This window comes from Cherax quadricarinatus, chromosome 1 (genome assembly GCF_038502225.1).
Source record: "Cherax quadricarinatus isolate ZL_2023a chromosome 1, ASM3850222v1, whole genome shotgun sequence".
In the NCBI taxonomy this organism is placed as follows: domain Eukaryota; kingdom Metazoa; phylum Arthropoda; class Malacostraca; order Decapoda; family Parastacidae; genus Cherax; species Cherax quadricarinatus.
In genome coordinates this window covers 80,967,141-80,980,132 of record NC_091292.1, presented here as the reverse complement: position 1 = coordinate 80,980,132, position 12,992 = coordinate 80,967,141, and positions in this window count along the sequence as shown.

The following is a 12,992-nucleotide window of genomic DNA, read 5'->3' as shown; positions in this document are numbered from 1 at the left end:
GGAAGAGAGAGTATCCAGCTGATGACTGGGAATAGAGAGTATCCAGCTGATGACTGGGAAGACAGAGTATCCAGCTGATGACTGGGAATAGAGAGTATCCAGCTGACGACTGGGAAGAGAGAGTATCCAGCTGATGACTGGGAAGAGAGAGTATCCAGCTGATGACTGGAAAGAGAGAGTATCCAGCTGATGACTGGGAATAGAGAGTATCCAGCTGATGACTGGGAAGACAGAGTATCCAGCTGATGACTGGGAATAGAGAGTATCCAGCTGATGACTGCGAATAGAGAGTATCCAGCTGATGACTGGGAAGAGAGAGTATCCAGCTGATGACTGGGAATAGAGAATATCCAGCTGATGACTGGGAAGAGAGAGTATCCAGCTGATGACTGGGAATAGAGAGTATCCAGCTGATGACTGGGAAGACAGAGTATCCAGCTGATAACTGGGAAGAGAGAGTATCCAGCTGATTACTGGGCACAGAGAGTATCCAGCTGATGATTGGGAAAAGAGAGTATCCAGCTGATGATTGGGAAAAGAGAGTATCCAGCTGATGACTGGGAAGAGAGAGTATCCAGCTGATTACTGGGCACAGAGAGTATCCAGCTAATGATTGGGAAAAGAGAGTATCCAGCTGATGATTGGGAAAAGAGAGTATCCAGCTGATGACTGGGAATAGAGAGTATCCAGCTGATGACTGGGAAGAGAGAGTATCCAGCTGATGACTGGGAAGAGAGAGTGTCCAGCTGATGACTGGGAAGAGAGAGTATCCAGCTGATGACTGGGAATAGAGAGTATCCAGCTGATGACTGGGAAGAGAGAGTATCCGGCTGATGACTGGGAAGAGAGAGTATCCAGCTGATGACTGGGAATAGAGAGTATCCAGCTGATGACTGGGAAGAGAGAGTATCCAGCTGATGACTGGGAATAGAGAGTATCCAGCTGATGACTGGGAAGAGAGAGTATCCAGCTGATGACTGGGAATAGAGAGTATCCAGCTGATGACTGGGAAGAGAGAGTATCCAGCTGACGACTGGGAAGAGAGAGTATCCAGCTGATGACTGGGAAGAGAGAGTATCCAGCTGATGACTGGGAATAGAGAGTATCCAGCTGATGACTGGGAATAGAGAGTATCCAGCTGATGACTGGGAAGAGAGAGTATCCAGCTGATGACTGGGAAGAGAGAGTATCCAGCTGATGACTGGGAATAGAGAGTATCCAGCTGATGACTGGGAAGAGAGAGTATCCAGCTGATGACTGGGAAGAGAGAGTATCCAGATGATGACTGGGAAGACAGAGTATCCAGCTGATGACTGGGAAGAGAGAGTATCCAGCTGATGACTGGGAAGAGAGAGTATCCAGCTGATGACTGGGAAGAGAGAGTATCCAGCTGATGACTGGGAAGAGAGAGTATCCAGCTGATGACTGGGAAGAGAGTATCCAGCTGATGACTGGGAAGAGAGTATCCAGCTGATGACTGGGAAGAGAGAGTATCCAGCTGATGACTGGGAAGACAGAGTATCCAGCTGATGACTGGGAAGAGAGAGTATCCAGCTGATGACTGGGAAGAGAGAGTATCCAGCTGATGATTGAGAAGAGAGAGTATCCAGCTGATGACTAGGAAGAGAGAGTATCCAGCTGATGACTGGGAAGAGAGTATCCAGCTGATGACTGGGAAGAGAGTATCCAGCTGATGACTGGGAAGAGAGAGTATCCAGCTGATGACTGGGAAGACAGAGTATCCAGCTGATGACTGGGAAGAGAGAGTATCCAGCTGATGACTGGGAAGAGAGAGTATCCAGCTGATGACTGGGAAGAGAGAGTATCCAGCTGATGACTGGGAAGACAGAGTATCCAGCTGATGACTGGGAAGAGAGAGTATCCAGCTGATGATTGGGAAGAGAGAGTATCCAGCTGACGACTGGGAAGAGAGAGTATCCAGCTGATGACTAGGAAGAGAGAGTATCCAGCTGATGACTGGGAAGAGAGAGTATCCAGCTGATGACTGGGAAATATTTGAATGACCAAATAAGCAATTTGTAGTTCTACCTACGTTAAGTTTATAAACTTAATATTTTCCATTGTAACGTTTTGAAAAGAGACGTTAGATAGATAAATTGGTGTTGGTTTTGCAACACAGAAATGATCGCCGTCTTGACTACTCGTCTGGTTGATGCTTGTGTTGCAGTGGTCGAGGTCAGTGATGGGTAGTTGTTGTTGCATGGTCACCCCTGCCAGTAGTGTCCATGACCACACCTTCATTATTGGAGAGGATATTCACCTGTGGTACATCAGGGATTGATTAATAGGGAGGTTACTCATCTCTAGTACACCAGTGGTATCCCACTACCCGCACTACCAACACAACTACCCATACTAGCGGCACCACTACCAACACCACTACCCACATTAGCACCACTACTACCCACACTACCAACACCACTACCCACACTAGCAGCACCACCACTACCCACACTACCAACGCCACTACCCACACTAGTAGCACCACTACCCACACTAGCAACACCACTACCCACACCACTATCCACAGTACCAACACCACTACCCACACAAGCAGCACCACTACCCACACTACCAACACCACTACCCACACTAGCAGCACTACTACCCACACCACTATCCACACTACTAACACTACCCACACAGCAGCACCACTAAACACACTACCAACACTACTACCCACACTACCAACACCACTACCCACACTAGCAGCACCACCACCCAAACTTCCAATACCACTACCCACACTAGCAGCACCACTACCCACACCACTATCCACACTACTAACACCACTACCCACACCAGCAGCACCACTACCCACACTACCAACACTACTACCCACACTACCAACACCACTACCCACACTACCAACACCACTACCCACACTAGCAGCACCACCACCCAAACTTCCAACACCACTACCCACAATAGCACCACCACTATCCACACTACCAACACCACGACCCACACTAGCAGTATCACTACCCACACCACTACCCACACTACCAACAGCACTATCCACACTAGCAGCAAAACTACGCACACTAGCAGCACCACTACCCACACTACCAACACCACTACCCACACTAGCAGCACCACTACCCGTACTGCCAACACCACTACCCACATTAACAGCACCACTACCCACACTAACAGCACCACTACCCACATTAGCAGTATCACTACCCACACCACTACCCACACTACCAACGGCACTATCCACACTAGCAGCAAAACTACGCACACTAGCAGCACTACTACCCACACTACCAACACCACTACCCACACTAGCAGCACCACTACCCGTACTGCCAACACCACTACCCACACTAACAGCACCACTACCCACACTAACAGCACCACTACCCACACTAGCAGTAGCACTACCCACACTAGCAACACCATTACCCACACTACCAACACCAGTACTCAGGCTACAAATACAACTACTCACACCACCAACACCACTACCCACACTACAAGTACCACTACCCACACTAAGAGCATCACTACCCACACTAGCGGTAGCACTACCCACACTACCAGCACCACTACCCACATCACCAACAGCACTATCCACACGACACCATTAACATCATTACCCACACCACCAACACCACTACCCACACGACCACTACTCACACCCCTACTCACACCACACTAACAAAACTACCCACACCATACCACCATAACACACCACCACAACGTACCAATACAACACACCACCACAACAAGCTATCACAACAGATTATTACAGCACATCACAACACATCAAAACACACCACAATACATCACAACACACCATCAGAAATCATGACAACACATCACATCACATCACGACACATCACAACACACCGTCACAAAACGCCATCACAACACATCATCCCTACACACCATCACAACACATCACAGTACATCACGACGCATCACAACACACCATCACAACACATCATCACAACGCATCATCACAACACATCACAACACACCATCACAACACTCCATCAGAACACACTATCACAACACACCATCACAACACACCATCATAACACGCCATCACAACGCACCATCACAACGCACCATCACAACACACCATCACAACACACTATCACAACACACCATCACAACACACCATCACAACATCACAACACGCCATCACAACACACCATTACAACACATCACAACACTCCATAACACATCACAACACTCCATCATAACACACCATCACAACACACCACAATACACCATCACAACACTCCATCACAACACAGCACAACACACCACAACAAACCATCACAACACATCACAACACATCACAACACACCATCACAACACACCATCACACCATACCATCATAACACGCCATCGCAACACACTATCACAACACACCATCACAACACATCATCACAACACACCATCACAACACACCTTCACAACACATAACACACCACAACACACCACCACAGCACGCCACTACAACTCACAATCACAATACATCACAACACACCATCACAACACACACTATCACAACACACCATCACAACACACCATCACAACATCACAACACGCCATCACAACACACCATTACAACACATCACAACACTCCATAACACATCACAACACATCACGACACACTACAACACATCACAACACATCACAATATACCACGACACACCACAACAAATCACAACACATCATAACACACCACAACACTCCATCATAACACACCATCACAACACACCACAATACACCATCACAACACTCCATCACAACACAGCACAACACACCACAACAAACCATCACAACACATCACAACACATCACAACACACCATCACAACACACCATCACACCATACCATCATAACACGCCATCGCAACACACTATCACAACACACCATCACAACACATCATCACAACACACCATCACAACACACCTTCACAACACATAACACACCACAACACACCACCACAGCACGCCACTACAACTCACAATCACAATACATCACAACACACCATCACAACGCATCACAACACACCACAACACACCATCTCAACACACCACTACAACACACCATCACAACGCACCATCACAACCCACCATCACAGCACACCACTACAACACACCATCACAACACATTACAACACACCATCACAACACATCACAACACACCATCACAACACACCATTACAACACATCACAACACACCATCACAGCACATCATTACAACACATCACAACAAACCACTACAACACACCATCACCACACACCATCACAACACACCAGTACAACACACCACCACAACACACCACAACACACCAACACAACACACCATCACAACACACTAATACAACACACCACTACAACACATCACAACACACCAAAGCAACACACCACACCAACACACCATTACAACACATCACAACACACCACTACAACACACCAGTACAATACACCATAACAACAAACCATCACAACACTCGACTACAATACACCACCACAACACACCATCACAACACACCATCACAACATGCCACTACAACACAACATCACAACACACCATCACAACACACCATCACAACACACCATCACAACACACCATCACAACACACCACTACAACACACCATAACAACAGCCACCACAACACACCACTACAACACACCAGCACAGCACACCATCACAACACACCATCACAACATACCATAACGCACACACCAGTACAACACATCATAACAACAAACCATCACAACACACCACTACAACACACCAGTACAACACACCATAACAACAAACCATCACAACACACGAGTACAACACACGAGTACAACACACCATCACAACACACCATCACAACACACCATCACAACACGCAACTACGACACACCATCACAACACACCATCACAACACACCACTACAACACACCATCACAACACACCATCAAAACACACCATCACAACACGCCTCTACAACACACCATCACAACACACCATCACAACACACCACTACAACACACCATCACAACACACCATCACAACACACCATCACAACACACCACTACAACACACCAGTACAACACACCATAACAACAAACCATCACAACACACGAGTACAACACACCATCACAACACACCATCACAAAACACCATCACAACACGCCACTACGACACACCATCACAACACACCATCACAACACACCACTACAACACACCATAACAACAACCACCACAACTCACCACTACAACACACCAGCACAGCACACCATCAAAACACACCACAACATACCACAACAACGCACACACCAGTACAACACATCATAGCAACAAACCATCACAACACACCACTACAACACACCATTACAACACACCATAACAACAAACCATCACAACACACGAGTACAACGCACCACCACAACACACCATCACAACACACCATCACAACACGCCACTACAACACTTCATCACAATACACCATCAGAACACGCCACTACAACACACCATCACAACACACCATCACAACACACCATCACAACACACCAACACAATGCACCATCACAACACACCATCACAACACACCACTACAACACACCATCACAACACACCATCACAACACACCATCACAACACACCACCACAACACACCATCACCACACACCATCACAACACCCCATCACAACACACCATCACAACACACCATCACAACACACCATCACAACACACCACCACAACACACCTTCACAACACACTATCACAACACACCATCACAACACACCATCACAACACACTATCACAACACACCATCACAACACACCATCACAATACACCATCACAGCACACCATCACAACACACCATCACAACACACCATCACAACACAACATCACAACACGCCATCACAACACACCATCACAACACACCATCACAACACATCACAACACACCATCGCAACACACCATCACAACACATCACAACACACCATCACAACACATCACAACACACCATCACAACACACTATCACAACACACCATCACAACACATCACACACCATCACAACGCATCACAACACATCACAACACACCATCTCAACACATCACAACACACCATCACAACACATCACAACACACCATCACAACACATCACAAAACACCATCACAACACAACACACCATCACAACACACCATCACAACACACTATCACAACACATCACAACACACCATCACAACACACTATCACAACACATCACAACACACCATCACAACACATCACAACACACCATCACAACACATCACAAAACACCATCACAACACAACACACCATCACAACACACCATCACAACACACCACCACAACACATCACAACACACCATCACAACACACCACCACAACACATCACAACACACCATCGCAACACACCATCACAACACACCACCACAACACATCACAACACACCATCACAACACACCATCACAACACACCACCACAACACATCACAACACACCATCACAACACACCATCACAACACACCACCACAACACATCACAACACACCATCACAACACACCATCACAACACGCCATCACAACACACCATCACAACACACCACCACAACACATCACAACACACCATCGCAACACACCATCACAACACACCATCACAACACATCACAACACACCATCACAACACACCACCACAACACATCACAACACACCATCGCAACACACCATCACAACACACCATCACAACACATCACAACACACCATCACAACACACCATCACAACACATCACAACACACCATCACAACACACTATCACAACACATCACAACACACCATCACAACACACCACAACACATCACAACACACCATCACAACACACCATCACAACACATCACAACACACCATCACAACACACTATCACAACACATCACAACACACCATCACAACACACCACAACACATCACAACACACCATCACAACACACCACCACAACACATCACAACACACCATCACAACACACCACCACAACACATCACAACACACCATCGCAACACACCATCACAACACACCATCACAACACAACACACCATCACAACACACCACAACACACCATCACAACACACTATCACAACACATCACAACACACCATCACAACACACCATCACAACACATCACAACACACCATCACAACACATCACAACACACCATCACAACACACCATGCACTGAGTACATTAGTGAGTTGCACTGCGCCTCATTCACCTTGTAATTGTGTATTCGCTGTACAAGACAAAATTATGCTCCTGTAAGCCATGCTGGCCAGCTGTAAGTCATGCTGGCCAGCTGTAAGTCATGCTGGCCAGCTGTAAGTCATGCTGACCAGCTATGAGCCATGCTGACCAGCTGCAAGTCATGCTGGCCAGCTGTAAGTCATGCTGGCCAGCTGTAAGTCATGCTGGCCAGCTGTAAGTCATGCTGACCAGCTATGAGCCATGCTGGCCAGCTGTGAGACATGCTGGCCAACTGTGAGTCATGGTGGCCAACTGTGAGCCATGCTGGCCAGCTGTGAGCCATGCTCGCCAGCTATGAGCCATGCTGTCCAGCTGTGAGTCTTGATGGCCAGCTATGAGCCATGTTGGCCAGCTGTGAGTCTTGATGGCCAGCTGTGAGTCATGATGGCCAGCTGTGAGTCATGATGGCCAGCTGTAAGTCATGATGGCCAGCTGTGAGCCATGATGGCAGTTGTAAGCCATGCTTGCCAGCTGGAAGCCATGCTGGCCAGCTGGAAGTCATGCTGGCCAACTGGAAGCAAGGCGAATCTACGATCCTAGCTGCGCTTGGGAGCAGTTTGCTTGGGCCGACTGACTCATCCTAAGAGGGCTGAATAAATGACTTAATTACCATATTAGTGGAATCACCCTGACCAGCCAGGTTCTCTGAGGCCAGGAACTAGTTCGCGTAATACTGGCAGACTCTCTGAGACCAACAGTTGGCTTACATCATTGTGACTACGAGTGTGCAGTGATTGTTAGTGGCGGAGAGGACTCATTGCACACCATTATAATGTATACAACGTTCAAGAATGAACTAGCATGCTTTGATTATTGTTGTACTTAGTGCATATAAATGTACATAGACTGGTGAAGGAATATACTTCAATAACAAGTTCCGACTGTGACTACTTTTGTTCCCATGTTTGGAAACATTGGAACAAAGATGCTACTACTACGTCCATCACCAGCCTTACCACTGCTTCTTTTTCTTCCTCTCTTGGTCCTGTACCTATCCCCCTCACCTATATATACTGGCTACCTCACTCTGTTGTGTTAGTGTGACTTTGTAAATGGTTCCACCAGCCACAGCACCGTGTCTTCCTTTATAGATGACACCCGAATTTGCATGGCAGTGTCTTCCACTGACGATACTGCAAGACTCCAGGCGGACATCAACCAAATCTTGAAATGGGCGGCAGAAAACAATATGACGTTCAATGTTGAGAAATTTCAATTACTCCAATATGGAAAACGTGAGGAAATTAAAACTATATCGGATTATAAAACAAATTCCAACCACACAATAGAGTGAAAAGCTAATGTAAAAGACCTGGGAGTGATCATGTCAGAGGATCTCACCTTCAAAGACCATAACAGTGCACCAATTGAATCTGCTAGAAAAATGATAAGATGGATAATGAGAACCTTCAAAACTAGGGATGTCAAGCCCATGATGACACTCTTCAGGTCGCTTGTTCTATCTAGGCTGGAATATTGCTGCACACTAACAGCACCTTTCAGGGCAGGTGAAATTGCTGACCTAGAAAATGTACAGAGATCCTTCACGGAAAACATAACTGCGATAAAACACTTAAATTACTGGTAACACTTGAAGTTCCTAAACCTGTACTCTCTAGAACGCAGGCGGGAAAGATACATGATTATATGCACTTGGAAAATCCTAGAGGGATTAGTACCAATCTTGCACACGAAAATCACCCCTATGAAACCAAAAGACTCGGCAGACGATGCACATCCTCCCAATGAAAAGCAGGGGTGCCACTAACACGATAAGAGACAACACAGTAAGTGTCAGGGGCCCAAGACTGTTCAACTGCCTCCCAGCATACATACGGGGGATTACCAATAGACCCCTGGCTGTCTTCAAGAAGACTCTGGACAAGCACCTAAAGTCAGTACCTGACCAGCCGGGCTGTGGTTCGTACGTCGGGTTGCATGCGGCCAACAGTAACAGCCTAGTTGACCAGGCCCTGATCCACCATGAGACCTGGTCACAGATCTGGCCGCGGGGGCGCTGATCCCCCGAAACCCTCTCCAGGTATACTCCAGGTCCAAGTCGGACCAAAACGTCGTAGTAAGCTTCTCTCTCCTATGTGTGAGTTACTTGTGTATTGTTCCAGTCACGGTATTGTGTTTATTGTTTTCTTGGTTGCTTGGGACTGTTACTACCAGAGTATTACAGCACAACTCAGGTGCTGGAGGTCGTGAAAGTCACCAACATTGTCTCACCACTACAGCTATACCTACACCACCACAGTTAAAGATACACGGAGGAGTGGGGAGGGGGTGGATGAAGGTGGTGGTGGAGGGTGTGGATCAAGGTGGTGGTTGTGGTGGTGGTGGAGGGTGTGGATCAAGGTGGTGGTTGTGGTGGTGGTGGAGGGTGTGGATCAAGGTGGTGGTTGTGGTGGTGGTGGAGGGTGTGGATCAAGGTGGTGGTGGTGGAGGGTGTGGATCAAGGTGGTGGTTGTGGTGGTGGTGGAGGGTGTGGATCAAGGTGGTGGTGGTGGAGGGTGTGGATCAAGGTGGTGGTGGTGGAGGGTGTGGATCAAGGTGGTGGTGGAGGGTGTGGATCAAGGTGGTGGTGGTGGAGGGTGTGGATCAAGGTGGTGGTTGTGGTGGTGGTGGAGGGTGTGGATCAAGGTGGTGGTGGTGGAGGGTGTGGATCAAGGTGGTGGTGGTGGAGGGTGTGGATCAAGGTGGTGGTGGAGGGTGTGGATCAAGGTGGTGGTGGTGGAGGGTGTGGATCAAGGTGGTGGTGGTGGTGGTGGTGGAGGGTGTGGATCAAGGTGGTGGTGGTGGAGGGTGTGGATCAAGGTGGTGGTGGTGGAGGGTGTGGATCAATGTGGTGGTGGAGGGTGTGGATCAAGGTGGTGGTGGAGTGTGTGGACCAAGGTGGTGGTGGTGGTGGAAGGTTTGGATCAAGATGGTGGTGGAGGGTGTGGATCAAGGTGGTGGTGGAGGGTGTGGATCAAGGTGGTGGTGGTGGAGGGTGTGGATCAAGGTGGTGGTGGTGGTGGAGGGTGTGGATCAAGGTGGTGGTGGTGGAGGGTGTGGATCAAGGTGGTGGTGGAGGGTGTGGATCAAGGTGGTGGTGGAGGGTGTGGATCAAGGTGGTGGTGGAGGGTGTGGATCAAGGTGGTGGTGGTGGAGGGTGTGGATCAAGATGGTGGTGGTGGAGGGTGTGGATCAAGGTGGTGGTGGAGGGTGTGGATTAAGGTGGTGGTGGTGGAAGGTTTGGATCAAGATGGTGGTGGAGGGTGTGGATCAAGGTGGTGGTGGTGGAGGGTGTGGATCAAGGTGGTGGTGGTGGTGGAGGGTGTGGATCAAGGTGGTGGTGGAGGGTGTGGATCAAGGTGGTGGTGGAGGGTGTGGATCAAGGTGGTGGTGGAGGGTGTAGATCAAGGTGGTGGTGAGGGTGTGGATCAAGGTGGTGGTGGAGGGTGTGGATCAAGGTGGTGGTGGTGGTGGAGGGTGTGGATCAAGGTGGTGGTGGTGGAGGGTGTGGATCAAGGTGGTGGTGGAGGGTGTGGATCAAGGTGGTGGTGGAGGGTGTGGATCAAGGTGGTGGTGGAGGGTGTAGATCAAGATGGTGGTGAGGGTGTGGATCAAGATGGTGGTTGTGGAGGGTGTGGATCAAGGTGGTGGTAGAGGGTGTGGATCAAGGTGGTGGTGGTGGAGGGTGTGGATCAAGGTGGTGGTGGTGGAGGGTGTGGATCAAGGTGGTGGTGGTGGTGGAGGGTGTGGATCAAGGTGGTGGAGTAGGGTGTGGACCAAGGTGGTGGAGGGTGTGGATCAAGGTGGTGGTGGAGGGTGTGGATCAAGGTGGTGGTGGAGGGTGTGGATCAAGGTGGTGGTGGTGGAGGGTGTGGATCAAGGTGGTGGTGGAGGTGGAGGGTGTGGATCAAGGTGGTGGTGGAGGGTGTGGATCAAGGTGGTGGTGGTGGAGGGTGTGGATCAAGGTGGTGGTGGTGGAGGGCGTGGATCAAGGTGGTGGTGGAGGGTGCGGATCAAGGTGGTGGAGGGTGTGGATCAAGGTGGTGGTGGTGGTGGAGGGTGTGGATCAAGGTGGTGGTTAAGGGTGTGGATCAAGATGGTGGTGGTGGAGGGTGTGGATCAAGGTGGTGGTGGAGGGTGTGGATCAAGGTGGTGGTGGTGGAGGGTGTGGATCAAGGTGGTGGTGGTGGAGGGTGTGGATCAAGGTGGTGGTGGTGGAGGGTGTGGATCAAAGTGGTGGTGGTGGAGGGTGTGGATCAAGGTGGTGGTGGTGGAGGGTGTGGATCAAGGTGGTGGTGGAGGGTGTGGATCAAGGTGGTGGTGGTGGTGGTGGAGGGTGTGGATCAAGGTGGTGGTGGTGGTGGAGGGTGTGGATCAAGGTGGTGGTGGTGGTGGAGGGTGTGGATCAAGGTGGTGGTGGTGGTGGTGGAGGGTGTGGATCAAGGTGGTGGTGGTGGTGGAGGGTGTGGATCAAGGTGGTGGTGTAGGGTGTGGATCAAGGTGGTGGTGGAGGGTGTGGAACAAGGTGGTGGTGGTGGAGGGTGTGGATCAAGGTGGTGGTGGTGGAGGGTGTGGATCATGGTGGTGGTGGTAGAAGGTGTGAATCAAGGTGGTGGTGGAGGGTGTGGATCAAGGTGGTGGTGGTGGTGAAGGGTGTAAATCAAGGTGGTGGTGGTGGTAGAAGGTGTGAATCAAGG